Source organism: Arachis ipaensis, chromosome B6, assembly GCF_059453495.1.
Source record: "Arachis ipaensis isolate K30076 ecotype BB chromosome B6, ASM5945349v1, whole genome shotgun sequence".
In the NCBI taxonomy this organism is placed as follows: Eukaryota; Viridiplantae; Streptophyta; class Magnoliopsida; order Fabales; family Fabaceae; genus Arachis; species Arachis ipaensis.
This window is the reverse complement of record NC_142441.1, coordinates 127,015,218-127,031,498: the sequence shown is the minus strand read 5'-3', so window position 1 is coordinate 127,031,498 and position 16,281 is coordinate 127,015,218. Positions and strand designations below refer to the sequence as shown.

At 37.7% G+C, this 16,281-nt stretch overlaps 1 pseudogene; it reads right to left on the bottom strand.

Moving 5' to 3' along the window:
- Window positions 1-329: 329 nt before the first annotated feature.
- Window positions 330-15,918, bottom strand: LOC110263483 (protein CLP1 homolog; annotated as a pseudogene).
- Between the last annotated feature and the right edge of the window lie 363 nt (window positions 15,919-16,281).

Here is a 16,281-nt window from a genome sequence, read left to right as displayed (position 1 = left end):
GATCCTTACTCACGTAAGGTATTACTTGGACGACCCAGTGCACTTGCTGGTTAGTTGTGCAGAGTTGTGGAAAGTGTAACCACAATTTCGTGCACCAGCCAATAAATTCGATCCTCTCATTGATGTCTGGCTATATTTGTTGTAAAGGATGGATTTGGGCTACAAGAATAACAATACCCCCTTACACTAATAACTAAATTTTAATTAGTTCAGCATAATAGGTGCCAACAAAGAACAGACAATATTCAAATAGTTTAAACTGAAATACTCTCAAACAGAAAAAATTATAAAAGGAAAATAGCAACATATGTTTAATGCAAGCAGAAGTATCATACTCTTATCCTAAAACTTCTGGCCTTCTAGCGGACTTTCACATTCCTGGATACAACTCCACCAGATGTTTGAAGTTTCACAACATCAACTTTGGGCTCTCCATTCAGGACATCTCTGAGCATGCTGTACAGTTTTTCCTATATGAAATCAAATGAAAAGCCTGAATAAGACACCAATCCACCCCAGAAGAAATCTATTAGTGAAAGAAGTATAAATGTGTGAACCCACACCCATCTCCTGTGTATAAGCAGGTACAATATTTGAGAATCAATTATTATTTTGGGGACAATCATCAAAAGAACTGGCTATCACCGCACAGCTTATACAGAAGGCACTATAATGCCTATTGGATAAAGATAAGGTAGGTTTCTACCTAACCCAAAACTAAGACAACATTGGCCTTAAGTGTACGAATTGCATGCAATAGCAACTGCAAGAAAAACCCAAAAACAAATGAGAAAGAGAGACAATTACAATTTAGATCTTTTTAATCAGAACTAGAAGTGTATTCTATATTTGAAAGGCATCCAATTTAATAATAACATCAAGTTCGAAGGTTAATTACATCATAGCCTACTCCCTCTATCCACCCCATGGTATTTATCACCATGCCCGAAGCACGAGATTCGGCTTTTCCAGCTAATTATCTCTCTAGCATCTGCCCTAGTTCCTTGACTAGCACTTTATACAATTCTACATTATTACTGTCAAAACCAAATAGTGTGAATTGCAATTGGATTCTCACGTCCTTCATGTATATCAACAACTTCCATTCTCTTAAATATTCAATTAAACAGAGGATATAAAAGTACAACAGAAATTACCTTGGAGTTGTATGGCCAAAAAAGTAAACAAGAGGCATCTCAAGAGTAATTCCTTCAACAGGGTCAATGGGCATTTCAATTGGTGTAGCAGCAATGCATCCAGGAATCGTTATAGATCCCTGTCCAATATCCAAGTCAACGAAGGTAGGCTTCGAACCTTGCTTAGCCGCTCAGCTAAGAAGCATCCTCGACAAGGTACTCTTTCCAGAGTCAGTAGGTCCTACAACAATCACTCTAGGCCCCTGGACAACCAAACCAGTTAATGCAATTCACACTCACATACACTAACAAACAAACAAAGCTTTTTGATGACTCTTTAGAAATTGTTCAGCATGATTTATACATAAAAATAAAACCTTTAGCATGAAAATGGATGACAAAGTCACACCTGAGAAGATTCAGAATCACCAGAGGATGAAGCTTTATCACAAGTTCTTTTGGCTTCTAATATAGCTTGCACATTAACATAGCTAACCATTGGTGTCTACAATCATACAATCAAACTCAAAGAATGACATTTTCCCTAAACAATTCAACCAAATCAAAGATTATAGTAGTAAAGCAGGTTTATCACTTTACCTCATCAGCAGTATAATCAGTTTTAGTAGTACCTTCCATTTCAGTGGTAGCACTGGTGCACGAATTGTGAATCACACTTTTCACAACTCGTACCACTAACCAGCAAGTGCACTGGGTCGTCCAAGTAATACCTTACGTGAGTAAGGGTCGAATCCCACGGAGATTGTTTGTTTGAAGCAATCTATGGTTATCTTGCAATTCTTAGTCAGGAAGTCAATTATATTTATCAGTTGAATTGTGAATAAACAAGAGAGCATGGGTTAAAAGTTACTTGTTATGCAGTAATGGAGAATATGTTGGAGTTTTGGAGATGCTTTGTCTTCTGAATCTCTGCTTTCCTCTGTTCTCTGATTCACGCACGCACGCCCTTCTATGGCAAGCTGCATTTTGGGGCATCACCGTTGTCAATGGTTAAATCCCCTCCTCTTATGAAAATGGTCTAAATGCTCTATCACAGCACGGCTAATCATCTGAGGTTCCCGATCATGCTGGAATAGGATTCACCCTCCTTTTGCGTCTGTCACTATGCCCAGCACTCGCGAGTTTGAAGCTCGTCACAGTCATTCAATTCCTGAATCCTACTCGGAATACCACAGACAAGGTTTAGACTTTCCGGATTCTCATGAATGCCGCCATCAATCTAGCTTGTACCACGGAGATTCTGATTAAGGAATCTAAGAGATATTCATTCAATCTGATGTAGAACGGAGGTGATTGTCAGACACACGTTCATGGATTGAGGAAGGTGATGAGTGTCACTAATCATCACCTTCTCCATAGTTAGGCGCGAATGGATATCTTAGATAGGAACACGCATGTTTGAATAGAAAACAGAAATACTTGCATTAATTCATTGAGACACAACAGAGCTCCTCACCCCCAACAATGGAGTTTAGAGACTCATGCCGTCAAAGAGTACAAAATTTAGATCTAAAATGTCATGAGATACAAAATAAGTCTCTAAAAGTTGTTTAAATACTAAACTAGTAGCCTAGGTTTACAGAAATTAAGTAAACTATAACAGATGGTATAGAGATCCACTTCTGGGTCCCACTTGGTGTGTGCTGGGGCTGAGACTTAAGCAATTCACGTGCATAGGGCCATTTTGGGCGTTCAACGCCAGGTTTGGATCCATTTCTGGCGTTGAACTCCAACTTTTAATCCTTTTCTGGCGCTGGACGCCAGAATTGGGTAGAGAACTGGCGTTGAACGCCAGTTTACGTCGTCTATCCTTAAGGTCACCTATGGACCACCCAAGAGCTGTCTTGTGTGTCCTTAGCACTTGAACAAGTGCTTCCTCTTCCTGTGAATTTAAGGCAGAGCTTATGATCACTGGAAATGTGTCACCTTCTCCCAGAAATGCATATTTCAAGGATGGTGGTAATGGCTTGAGCTCGGGTTTAGGAGGTTTTTCTTTTTCCAGAAAAATTCTCAGAGGCTCTTTCATGTCCTCTGAATTCTCCAAGTCAGGCTTAACATCTTTAAAGATGTTTTCCAACTCTGATTCGAGACTCTCAGCCATGTTGATCTCTTCTACTAAAGAATCAATAAGATTAACTTTCATGCAGTCTTTTGATGTGTCAGGATGCTGCATGGCTTTGACAGCGTTCAACTTAAACTCATCATCATTGACTCTCAGGGTTATTTCCCCCTGTTGGACGTCAATGAGGGATCGTCCAATTGCTAGGAAGGGTCTTCCTAGAATGAGAGTAGCACTCTTGTGCTCCTCCATTTCCAACACAACAAAGTCAGTGGGAAAGGCGAATGGCCCAACTCTGACAATCATGTCTTCAATCACGCCTGATGGGTATTTAGTGGAGCCATCAGCAAGTTGGAGACATATCCTGGTTGGTTTAACTTCTTCAGTTAAGCCAAGCTTTCTGATAGTGGATGCAGGTATTAGGTTGATGCTTGCCCCAAGATCACATAAAGCTGTCTTGGTGCATTGACCTTCTAATATGCATGGTATCAGAAAACTCCCAGGGTCCTTGAGCTTCTCAGGAAAGCTTTTCAGAATTACTGCACTGCATTCTTCAGTGAGGAGAACTCTTTCTGTTTCTCTCCAATCCTTTTTATGACTCAAGATCTCTTTCATGAACTTGGCATAAGAAGGTATTTGCTCAAGTGCTTCTGCAAATGGAATCTTTATTTCAAGAGTCCTGAGGTAATCTGCAAAGCGAGCAAATTGCTTATCCTGCTCCTCTTTCTAGAGTTTTTGAGGATAAGGTATCTTGGCTTTATATTCTTCAACCTTAGTTGCTGTAGGTTTATTGTCTACAGAAGTGGTTGAAGAAGCCTTTTTAGAGGGGTTGTCATCAGCACGTGTGTGTGTGTCTGATCCCTCACTGGCAATTGAGTGCCAGAGTTAGAAGCTGGAATGACGTGAGATGCCAACTCATTGTCTGTTCCTGGCGTCTGAACGCCAGAACTGTGCCCATTTTGGGCGTTCAGCGCCAGGTCTTGCCCATTTTGGGTGTTCAACGCCAGATTCTTACCTATTTCTGGCGTTGAACGCCAGTTCTGCCTTGTTTCTGGCGTTGAACGCCAGTCCTGAGTATGGTCTGGGCGTTCAGCGCCAGCTTTCCACCAAATTTCTGGCGTTTTAATTCCAGAATTACTTTTCCCTGGGCTCTTACTGTCCTCAGGTGAATTTTGGGTGGTTTGCTCATTTCTTAGCTTTTTGCTACCTTGAGGTGGGGTATTTAATATTTTCCCACTTCTTAGTTGAACTGCTTGGCATTCTTCTGTTATTTGCCTTGACAGCTGCTGCTTTGTTTGCTTAAACTGTTCGTCCATATGTATATTAGCCATCCTTGTCTCTTGTAGTCTATCTTTGAATTCGGCTAACTGCTTTGTTAGAAAGTCCAATTGCTGATTGAATTCAGCAGCTTGTTTTACAGGACTGAGTTCAGCAGTTGCTGTTTTAACCTCTTCTTTCATGGAAGGGTCACTGCTTAGATACAGATGCTGATTCCTGGCAACTGTATCAATGAGCTCTTGAGCCTCTTCAATTGTCTTTCTCATGTGGATAGATCCACCAGCTGAGTAATCTAGAGACATCTGAGCTCCTTCTGCAAGCCCATAGTAGAAGATGTCTAACTGAACCCACTCTGAAAACATTTCAGAGGGGCATTTTCTTAGCATCTCTCTGTATCTCTCCCAGGCATCATAAAGAGATTCATTATCTCCTTGTTTAAAGCCTTGGATGTCCAGCCTTAGCTGTGTCATCCGTTTTGGGGGAAAGTATTGATTCAGAAATTTTTCTGTCAGCTGTTTCCATGTCCTTATGCTGGCCTTAGGTTGGTTATTCAACCACCTCTTAGCTTGATCTTTTACAGCAAATGGAAACAGTAATAGTCTGTAGACATTCTAATCTATTTCTTTATCATGTACTGTATCAGCAATCTGTAGAAACTGTGCCAGAAACTCTGTAGGTTCTTCCTGTGGAAGACCGGAATATTGGCAACTTTGCTGCACCATGATAATGAGCTGAAGATTCAACTCAAAGCTACTGACTCCAATGGAGGGTATGCAGATGCTACTCCCATATGAAGCAGTAGAGGGGTTAGAATATGACCCCAGAGTCCTCCTGGACTGTTTATTTCCGCTTATGTCCATGATGGAGAAAGGGAGATGATGTAAAATAGAGAAAATATTTTTATTTATTTATTTATTTATTTATTTCAAAAATGAAATAAATTAAAATAAAATAAATAAAAAAATGAGTGAAGAATTTCGAAAAACTGAGGAGAGAGAAAGTGGTTAGGAAGTTTTGAAAAGGATATGATGATTTTTTTGAAAAAGGTTTTAAATTTTGAAATAAAAATCTGAATTTTAGAAATAGATTTCGAAAATTTGCTTTTAAAACAGAGAGAAAAGATATTTTTGAATTTAAAGAGGAGAGAGAAAAACAATAAGATAGCACAAGATTTAAAATTTTTAAATCTGATGCTCCTTGTTTTCGAAAATTTTTAAGGGAAAAACACTAAAGAACACCAAACTTAAAGATTTTAAGATCAAGACACAAGGAAAACTCAAGAACACTTTGAAGATTCACAAGAACACAAGAACACGAAGGAAGAACACCAAACTTAAAATTTTTAGAAAACCAAACTAAAATTTTCGAAAAACACAGAGAAATCAACAAGAAAACACCAAACTTAAAGTTTGGCACAAGATTTAATAGAAAATTTATTTTTGAAAAAGATTTTAATAAGAAAATAAGGATTCTAAAGTTTTAGCATGACAATAATACGAGACTCTAAACAAAAAGAGAAATTTTTCCTAATCTAAGCAACAAAATAAACCGTTAGTTGTCCAAACACGAACAATCCCCGGCAACGGCACCAAAAACTTGGTGCACGAATTGTGAATCACACTTTTCACAACTCGTACCACTAACCAGCAAGTGCACTGGGTCGTCCAAGTAATACCTTACGTGAGTAAGGGTCGAATCCCACGGAGATTGTTTGTTTGAAGCAATCTATGGTTATCTTGCAATTCTTAGTAAGGAAGTCAATTATATTTATCAGTTGAATTGTGAATAAACAAGAGAGCATGGGTTAAAAGTTACTTAATTGTTATGCAGTAATGGAGAATATGTTGGAGTTTTGGAGATGCTTTGTCTTCTGAATCTCTGCTTTCCTCTGTTCTCTGATTCACGCACGCACGCCCTTCTATGGCAAGCTGTATGTTGGGGCATCACCGTTGTCAATGGTTACATCCCCTCCTCTTATGAAAATGGTCCAAATGCTCTGTCACAGCACGGCTAATCATCTGAGGTTCCCGATCATGCTGGAATAGGATTCACCCTCCTTTTGCGTCTGTCACTACGCTCAGCACTCGCGAGTTTGAAGCTCGTCACAGTCATTCAATCCCTGAATCCTACTCAGAATACCACAGACAAGGTTTAGACTTTCCGGATTCTCATGAATGCCGCCATCAATCTAGCTTGTACCACGGAGATTCTGATTAAGGAATCTAAGAGATATTCATTCAATCTGATGTAGAACGGAGGTGATTGTCAGACACACGTTCATGGATTGAGGAAGGTGATGAGTGTCACTGATCATCACCTTCTCCATAGTTAAGCGCGAATGGATATCTTAGATAGGAACACGCATGTTTGAATAGAAAACAGAAATACTTGCATTAATTCATTAAGACACAACAGAGCTCCTCACCCCCAACAATGGAGTTTAGAGACTCATGCCGTCAAAGAGTACAAAATTTAGATCTAAAATGTCATGAGATACAAAATAAGTCTCTAAAAGTTGTTTAAATACTAAACTAGTAGCCTAGGTTTACAGAAATTGAGTAAACTATAACATATGGTATAGAGATCCACTTCTGGGGCCCACTTGGTGTGTGCTGGGGCTGAGACTTAAGCAATTCATGTGTATAGGGCCATTTTGGGCGTTCAACGCCAGGTTTGGATCCATTTCTGGCGTTGAACTCCAACTTTTAATCCTTTTCTGGCGCTGGACGCCAGAATTGGGCAGAGAACTGGCGTTGAACGCCAGTTTATGTCATCTATCCTTGAGCAAAGTATGGACTATTATATATTTCTGGAAAGCCCTGGATGTCTACTTTCCAACGCAATTAGAAGCACGCCATTTCGAGTTCTGTAGCTCCAGAAAATCCACTTTGAGTGCAGGGAGGTCAGAATCCAACAGCATCAGCAGTCCTTTTTCAGCCTGAATCAGATTTTTGCTCAGCTCCCTCAATTTCAGCCAGAAAAATACCTGAAATTATAGAAAAACACACAACTCATAGTAAAGTCCAGAAATATGAATTTTTTCTAAAAACTAATGAAAATAAATTAAATACTAACTAAAACATACTAAAAACTAAATGAAATTAACCCCAAAAAGCATATAAAATATCCGCTCATCAAGCACCATACCAAGTAAAAACCTAAATGAAAAATCAAAGGTAAGTAAGAGCAATAACAATAACAATAACAATGATGAATATGGAAGAATAGTAGAATATGAATTTGCATACAGCGAATTTGAATCGGGGAGGGAAGTTGAGCCAAATTTCGGGTGCAAGCTCAGTGCCAAAAATTGATAAACCCCATTTGTAGGATTTATCTTGTGCTTAATTTAGGGGATTTTATAACCTTTTACCCACATTTATCCAATGAAATAGCATGGTTTTATAACTTCTCCTTTAATTGTACTTAAGAGTGAAAACATGCTTTTTAGGTCCTTAATTGTTTAATCTTGATTTATCTTTGATTCCATTAGATGCCTTGATATGTTTGTTAAGTGATTTCAGATTTAGGAGGCAAATATTGGATCAAGGGAATGACGGAAAAGCATGTAGAAATGGAGAACTCATGAAGAAATGAAGGAATCGCAAAAGCTGTCAGGCCGACCTCTTCGTACTTAATTGACCATAACTTGAGTTACAGAGGTCCAAATGATGCGGTTTTACTTGTCTTGGAAAGCTAACATTCGGGGCTTCGAAACGATATAAGATTTGCCATAGTTGCTACACGTATGGTGACACATACATGCACTGTACGCGCACACGTTGTTGCTGCCATATGATCCACTTAAAGCAATACGTGGCCAGCGAATTCTAAAGCCTTGTGGGCCCAATCCAACTCATTTCTGATGCTATTTGACCCAAGGATTGAAGAGGGATGAGACATGAAGCCATTAATTTAGTTTTATTTTAGTTTTCACATGCTTTAGTTAGTTTCTAGAGAGAGAAGCTCTCTCTTCTCTCTAGAATTAGGAGTAGGTTAGATCTAGATTAGGAATTCTTAGATCTAGGTTAATTTCATACTTTGATTTACTTTTCCTTTTGCAATTCTTCTTCTTCTACCTTTTCTCTCTCTAGTTTAGCATTTAATTCATGTAATTCTCTATTTTTATGTTGATGCACTTTTGTTCTTCTATCTCTCTTTTAATGCAATTTATGATTCATGTTCTTTTATTGTTGATTTGATTTGTTGTTGTTTAATTTCTTGCAATTGAGTAATGTAGATTTACATTCCTTGTAATTTTACTATGCTTTCCTTTTATGCCTTCTAACTGTTTGATAAAATTCTTAGTTGGATTTTAGAGTAGAATTTTAGTGCTCTTGGCTTGGGAAGGTAACTTAGGAACTCTTGAGTTACTAATGTCCAAGTGATTGATGATTGGAAGCCATTAACGCTAGATCTCACTAATTGATTTGGTGGAGAACTAGGACTTATGGTCTTGGATTGACATAGCTCACTTGACTTTCCTCAGGGGTTAACTTAGTGGGGTTGGTCCTTGCCAATTCTCATGTTGTGGTTAGTGATAAGGATAGAGATCCTTGACCACCAACCTTTGCCAAGACCTTTTTAGTTGTTAGTTTATTTTTATTGTCATTTCATTTCTTGTCTCTTATCCCAAAAACCCCAAAACATACCTCATAACCAATAACAAGACACTCTATCAATTCCTAGGGAGAACGACCCGAGGTTCAATACTTCGGTTTATAAATTTAGGGATTTGTACTAGTGACAAACAATCTTTTGTATGAAAGGACTATTGTTGGTTTAGAAACTATATTACAACGAGAATTTATTGTGAAATTCTAAACCACACAAAAGTCTAATCATCAAAATGGCGCCGTTGCCAGGGAATTGCAATGGTGTTATGTTATTGGTTATTGTATATATGTGAATATTGTGAATAGCTTGATTTTTGGATTGCTTGTTAGTTTTTGCTAAGTTTAGGACTTTGTTTCATTCTTTCTTATTAGATTTTGTTTCTTATTTTCTCTTTTCATTATGAATTCTCACTTTGGCTATGAGTTTGATTCTCACTATGTTGTAGGGAATGAGAGCTTCAATGAGGATGTGTATCAAAGATGGGACAATCAAAGGTGGGAGGAGCCATATGCATATGATCAATCCTCTTGGCAACAACCTCCACCAATGCACTATGAAGAAGAGTCATTCTATGATGCATATCAATCCAATAGCTATGGTGAATCTCCTTGTGACTTTCAAGAACCACCACCATATGCCTATGAGTCATATCCTTAACATGAACCTCAACCATACTCATAAGCCTCCTTTCACCAAACACCTCCATATGACCTTGATCTATATCTACCATACCAACCACCTTTTGAACCATATGAGACATACATGGAACCACCACTCCAAGATCACTACTCCCAAGAACCACCTCAATATATACCACCATACCCTTACCACAACACACTACCACATCCTTACCAAGAAGAACCACCTTCCTATTATGAACCCTTTCTCCAAGACAATGAACCCTCTTATCCACCCCAATCCTCAAAGGATGAAACCCTTAGCCTTATACTTCAAAGGCAAGGAGAAATACAAAGGGAGACACTAGAATTTGTGGCTACCTTGACCAAGGTAGTAAGCATTTTAGTCTCCCAATATTTGAGCACTCAAAGCACTTCCATGGTCACATGTGGAGAATCAATTGAAAAGCATAGCATGAAGGAGAGATTGGAAACTCCGGTGGAGAATGAGGGATGTTATTTTGTATTAGAGCAATTGGAGGAGCCTATGATCATTGAAGAAGAGGAAGAAGTTGTTGAAGACTTAGGAGATGCGGAACCTCCTTGGAAACCTAGAGTTGAAGAAAACCTCTCCAAGAAGGTTGAATTTGATGTTGAGGAGGAGAGTGCACAACCTCCAAAACAACTTTTGAATGAAGACTTGGAGGGAATGAAGCAAGAATTGAGTTCCCTTGGTGATGAAGATCATGCATCCAACCTTCTTGGTGGTGAATCCTTTGAATTTGAAGAACCTTCTCCCAATGAGATAGAAAGTGATGTAGAGGTAGATTTCTCTCAACCTCCCATTTATGATTTGAGTGATGGAGAAGAGTTGGATGAAAATGATGAACAAAGGATTGAAAGTGAAGAAGTTTGTGAAGAAGTAGAGGTTGACAAGGAAGAACATAAGGGAGTAAAGCTTGCTAGCACATTGGAGATACCTCTCCCCAAGCCATCACCATCCACTCTTTCATTCAAGTGGGTAAATTCCTTATACTTAAGTTTTATTATTCCCCTTGAATATGGTTTACTTGAGATGGATGGTCAACTTAGATATATTTGTGGCTTTAAGAGCAAAAGGGAGATGGCTAATCGTTGGAAATATCATTCTAGGTTCATGATGGCTACATGTTCAAAGCTTAATTGCAACGGTTGGTATAGAACTAGATTACTTGGGTCTAGGATGTTGTTTGGTCACTTACATGAGAATTCCAAGATTATGCCACCCAAATGGAATAATGATAATCAACTCAAAGATGGGTGTAGAAACAAGATATGGGATCCCGGCATACATGAGGATCAACTTTGGGAGCCCATAGTCTATGAAGAACTCCATCAAAGCTTGGGAGAATTGAACTTGAAGAGTAGAGCTCATTGGAAATGCAAGTATTGGTGGATATTCAAGGATGGTTTCAAGCACAAGCCACCTTGAGAGGAGCTCCCCATAAGTCCAACTTAAGGACAATAAACAAAAGTGCTAGGTGGGAGACACCCCACCATGGTAACTTCTTTTCATTTTCTCTTTTTGTACATATTGGTAATTAGTTTAAATTCATGTTTTTGGTTGATTTGTTAAGCATAATTGATAGTTTAGTATGTTAAATAAGGTTTTATGGTATTTTGGTGGCTGTTTGGAGGTTTGGAATGCTTGGATTGGTGCAAAAACATAGAAAAATTTTGAAAAAAAAAAACATAGCACCATCCGCGCGTACGCGTGCATCAAGCATTTTCGCCTACCCACGCGGACGCGCCATGTACGCGTACGTGTGGATTGAGAAATTCCACCCCCAAGACAAAAACCCGAGAGTTGTGCGAATATTGCGCGCGCATTGTGCCTTTCGCATAAACCAACTCGCGCGTACGCGCCACTCTCGAAATAAGCCATCGACGCGGACGCGCCATGTACGTGTACGCGTCGCGTCCATTGCACCACCATCCGCGCGCGCGCGCCATGCGCGCATATGCGCGGATGTCCTTCCTTCAACACATCTCTTTTCTTCTCCTCTTTCCATTTCTTTCCTTCTCCTTTCTTCTTCCCTTCTTCTACCCCTCATCCAACACTCCCAAACACCATTGATAACCATTTATTTTAGTTAACTAATTAGTTAGTTAGTTAGTTGATTAGTTAATTTTAGTTAGTTTTCATTTTATTTCCTCTTTTTCATTGTAAGTGTTGGATTGTTATTCTTGTTTACCATTAATTGTTGCTGAGTACTAAGCGGGATGTTATCTCAACATCATTATGTTTATAAACTTTGTTGGATTCTATTTTTGAGGTTATATTTTGCTACTTGGTTTTGAGTTTTTCATGCTTCACTTTTGTGAATACCAAGTACATGACATTGCCTTCAAGCTTTTAAATCCTTTTGAATTGCATGACTTGGCCACCATGTGATTTGAACCTTACTCTTTGATTAGGCAACTTTTTGATGGATGATGTTGTGCATTTACCTTAATGCATTGTACTTCATGATCATATGCATCCATATGCTTTTAGCTTGAATGCTCTCATGCTTCTTTAATGCTTGTTTTACCTTACAAGTTTACTTAAAGCATCTCAAGCACACTAGGATGAATGATGTACATGCTTCTTTTGTGACATAACTTTTATGCTAATGTGTGTTCTAAAAGGCGCCTAATTTAGAACTCACATCCCTATTTTCCTAATGTCACACTAATTCACTCACTCAATTCTAGTGATTAGTACCTCATTCCAACAATGTATGCTTCCTTGTTTTTGTGTTCTCTCATCTTATGGTGTTATATTTTTGTTTTTCATGAATGATGCACCGCAAGCAAAAATGGAAGCGGAAGAAAGAACACGCAGTAAACGGTTGATCTACCAGCTGAAGGTAGCAATCCAGAGAGTCGCCATACCCCCTTGCTCATCTTTGCATGCACCGAAAACGGTGCAAACTTTTAAGTGTGGGGAGGTCGTCCGACCAGTCGGCGATTTTGGGTGACAAGTTTCTAATTCCAATACTTTTGCATTTCATTTTAGGTTTTTAGGATTTTTGTTGCATTTTCTTAATTTTGCATATATATACACAATAAGCTTAGTCAAAATAATGAGATTTTTTTTTCAAGAATTCTATCTATAGGGCACCAATTGATTTGAGTGAAAACTTTTGCATAGAACTTGCTTGAATTATATATATATTGTGGAACATGATTTTTGAGCTAAGAACACAAGCTTGTGAGATTTGAGCCTAATGGTGTGGTTACATCTTATAACCACTTATTTTTCTTCTTGTGTGCATTATTCTCTTTCTATGATTGTAATATTTGATTTGTTTGATTCTTTATATCCATTATTTTGTGTATTCATGCACTTATATAATTGAGGCCATCATTTCATTTAGCTCACTTACCCAAAAAAGCCTTACCCTTTATCATCCATTGTTAGCAACTTTGAGCCTACGATTAACCCACTTTGTTCTTAATTTAGCACATTACAAGCCTTAAAGCAAAAAACAATAAATGTCCTTTATTTAGATCTTTGATTAGCTTAGGCTAGAGTGTGTGTATCATTCAAGTGTGGGAACCTTGGGACATTGGGTGAATAAAAAGGTAGTCTTGTATTTTTGTTGAAAATATTAGGAATTGGGTGCATGCTCATGTATTAATCGAATGTAAAACCTTATGCATTAATGTTTTTTTATATATTGTAAAGCAAAAGAAAGAAAAATGAGAAAGATAAAAGAAAAAGAAAAAAAATATGGAAAAAAAAAGAAAAAAAAAAGAAAAAGAAGAAAAAAAAATAAAGAAATAAAAAGGGGATGAAATGCCCCAAAGCAAAGCGAAGCTTAATAAAGATCAATGCATAAGTGTTGTGAAGTGAAAAGAAAATGCATGAGTATGTGAAAAAGTGAGAAAAATGGGTAGTTAGGTTAGAACTTAATTGTATAGGACGTCATAGGTTAGGTGGGAAGTTTAAGCTTATCAAAGATTCAAATTTCAAGCTCACTTGACCAAATATGCATCCTTACCTTAACCCTAGCCCCATTACAACCTATGAAAAGACCTCATGATACTTGTATGCATGCATTGAATAAATTTTGATTGTTAGAAGAAAAATAAATCTTGGAAAGCATGATTAGGGGAGAATTGAGTGAATCAACCCTAAACACTTGAGCGAATAGAGTGCAAACACATCCGGTGAGGGTTTGATGCTCAATTACATGTTTTCACCTATGAACATCATTCTTCATGCAAGTTTGTAAAAATATTTAATAGCTCAATTCAATTGTGGTTTGGCACCGTTGTTAATACCTTTGGCCCTTGTGCATATATGTATCCTTGGGAATTGATTTATTTTGACCAAGCAATTGCATTCATGTAGATAGTTGCATATAGTTTAGGTTGCATTTAGATGAGATTTCATTGAATAAATGTTGATACCCTTTACTTTCTCTTGGTATAAACATGAGGACATGCTTGGTTTAAGTGTGGGGAGGTTGATAAACCCCATTTGTAGGATTTATCTTGTGCTTAATTTAGGAGATTTTATAACCTTTTACCCACATTTATCCAATGAAATAGCATGGTTTTATAACTTCTCCTTTAATTGTGCTTAAGAGTAAAAACATGCTTTTTAGGTCCTTAATTGTTTAATCTTGATTTACCTTTGATTCCATTAGATGCCTTGATATGTTTGTTAAGTGATTTCAGATTTAGGAGGCAAATATTGGATCAAGGGAATGAAGGAAAAGCATGTAGAAATGGAGAACTCATGAAGAAATGAAGAAATCGCAAAAGCTGTCAAGCCGACCTCTTCGCACTTAATTGACCATAACTTGAGCTACAGAGGTCCAAATGATGCGGTTCTAGTTGCGTTAGAAAGCTAACATCCGGGGCTTCAAAATGATATAATATTTGCCATAGTTGCTACACGTATGGTGACGCATACACGCACTGTACGTGCACATGTCGTTGCTGCCATATGATCCACTTAAAGCAATACGTGGCCAGCGAATTCTAAAGCCTTGTGGGCCCAATCCAACTCATTTCTGATGCTATTTGACCCAAGGATTGAAGAGGGATGAGACATGAAGCCATTAGTTTAGTTTTATTTTAGTTTTCACATGCTTTAGTTAGTTTCTAGAGAGAGAAGCTCTCTCTTCTCTCTAGAATTAGGAGTAGGTTAGATCTAGATTAGGAATTCTTAGATCTAGGTTAATTTTATGCTTTGATTTACTTTTCCTTTTGCAATTCTTCTTCTTCTACCTTTCCTCTCTCTAGTTTAGCATTTAATTCATGCAATTCTCTACTTTTATGTTGATGCACTTTTGTTCTTCTATCTCTCTTTCAATGCAATTTATGATTCATGTTCTTTTATTGTTGATTTGATTTGTTGTTATTTAATTCCTTGCAATTGAGTAGTGTAGATTTACATTCCTTGTAATTTTACTATGCTTTTCTTTTATGCCTTCTAAGTGTTTGATAAAATGCTTAGTTGGATTTTAGAGTAGAATTTTAGTGCTCTTGGCTTGGGAAGGTAACTTAGGAACTCTTGAGTTACTAATGTCCAAGTGATTGACGATTGGGAGCCATTAACGTTAGATCTCACTAATTGATTTGGTGGAGAACTAGGACTTATGGTCTTGGATTGACATAGCTCACTTGACTTTCTTCTACTATTAGTTAGGGGTTAACTTAGTGGGGTTGGTCCTTGCCAATTCTTATATTGTGGTTAGTGATAAGGATAGAGATCCTTGACCACCAACCTTTGCCAAGACCTTTTTAGTTGTTAGTTTATTTTCATTGTCATTTACATTTCTTGTCTCTTATCCCAAAAATCCTAAAACATACCTCATAACCAATAACAAGACACTCTATTGCAATTCCTAGGGAGAACGACCTGAGATTCAATACTTCGGTTTATAAATTTAGGGGTTTGTACTAGTGACAAATAATCTTTTGTATGAAAGGACTATTGTTGGTTTAGAAACTATATTACAACGAGAATTTTTTGTGAAATTCTAAACCACACAAAAGTCTAATCATAAAAAATCTCGGCATTTCCATTGAGAAGACGAAGGCAAAGAGGAGCATGGTTTCCAACCTCAATCCGGAACTCGCTTTCTTTCTCCAATTTCACCTGCTGCTTCACCCCTGAGCTCGATTGCCCGCCACCGTGCGCTATTGCCATCGATACGCTATCACAATTCCCAGTTCAGAAAGAGAATTCTATTTCACTATTTATATCAAACGATACAACTCAAATATCCAGTAACAAAAAGAAAATCAAGGGTTTTTGCTTCATCAATTATTCACTCACTCTTCTCCAAGTCCCTAACACATTTTTTGGAAACTGTTAACATTACGAGCGTTGGCAAAGACTAAAGAGAAGACCATTTTTGGAAAAATAGAAGAAGATATTATTATTATTCATTTTTTTTGTGTATTTTTTTTAATTATTCTTCTTTGAGTAAAGTAACAACTAGATCTTCAAGAATTTTAACTTTGGACTAATTAGACCTTGAAGAAAAAAAAAGTACCAATTAGATCCTCC